Source organism: Heptranchias perlo, chromosome 20 (genome assembly GCF_035084215.1).
Source record: "Heptranchias perlo isolate sHepPer1 chromosome 20, sHepPer1.hap1, whole genome shotgun sequence".
Classification (NCBI taxonomy): Eukaryota; Metazoa; Chordata; class Chondrichthyes; order Hexanchiformes; family Hexanchidae; genus Heptranchias; species Heptranchias perlo.
The window spans coordinates 6,230,931-6,231,871 of NC_090344.1; the positions used below are offsets into that span (position 1 = coordinate 6,230,931).

General features: G+C 44.7%; 1 non-coding gene across 1 annotated transcript; it reads right to left on the reverse strand.

Moving 5' to 3' along the window:
• trnan-auu (transfer RNA asparagine (anticodon AUU)) lies at positions 1 to 74 on the reverse strand. The gene has a single exon. It is a non-coding gene; the product is annotated as a tRNA-Asn (tRNA).
• Between the last annotated feature and the right edge of the window lie 867 nt (positions 75 to 941).

The window sequence follows — 941 nt, forward strand, 5'->3', positions numbered from 1 at the left end:
CGTCCCTGGGTGGGCTTGAACCACCAACCTTTCAGTTAATAGCCGAACGCGCTAACCGATTGCGCCACAGAGACACGACACGTTTGCTTTTGAACCATTGATTCAACGAGCTAAAAATTCAGGTTGCCGCGATCAATATAATATCTCTCTACCATCAGTTTACTTTTCCAAAATAAAGTGTGTGCAGCTTGCATGAGTGAAAATCTGTGCTGTATTATTTCTGAACATTAATCTCACCTTGCCATTAAACATCTGTATGTTGGAAGTCTTAGTCCCATCGTGGCACAGAGGATTGATTCATCGAGCTGTGATTCTCCATTCTCCATTCCAGTAATATAAAGGTGTGGTGAAAATGAGATGAGATGAAACGAGCAGGTCCAACGAGCAGGTCTGTGGCACTACACGGTGTCTACAAAATTGTCTCTTGTACTTACAGTGCAGCGGACGGCAGTTTTCACCATTAAACCAGTAACAATGGTGTTAAGAAAAAATGTGGCTGACAAACATTCGATTTCAGCGCGGTGACACTGGGTCAGAGTAAAGTTCAGTTAATGCGATTGCCGAGTGGCGAGAGGGTGGATTTGGAACTCCTGTGCGGCTGCACTGTGCATTGTCCAGATCTGCTTGGAGCGATATTCACTTCAATTCATCACTGACAGGGACAGTTTGATTCAATGTCTCTTTTTTCTTGTAATTGGTGAGATTTCAAAAGTTGAAAACGACCCGTGCTGACCCCAACCTCGCCACTGACACGCTGACAGATACAATGCGGTCACAGTCTGGTTCATTGAGATGGAAACCGACAGCGATATCACAGTCGAATGCAACGCGAACAAAACTCATCTAAAGAAAGTGCAGGTCATTGCAATGCCTTTAAAGTCCCGATTGTTCGAAGCAGATCTGGAAAATGCGCAATGCAGCCGCACAGGAATTCCAAATGA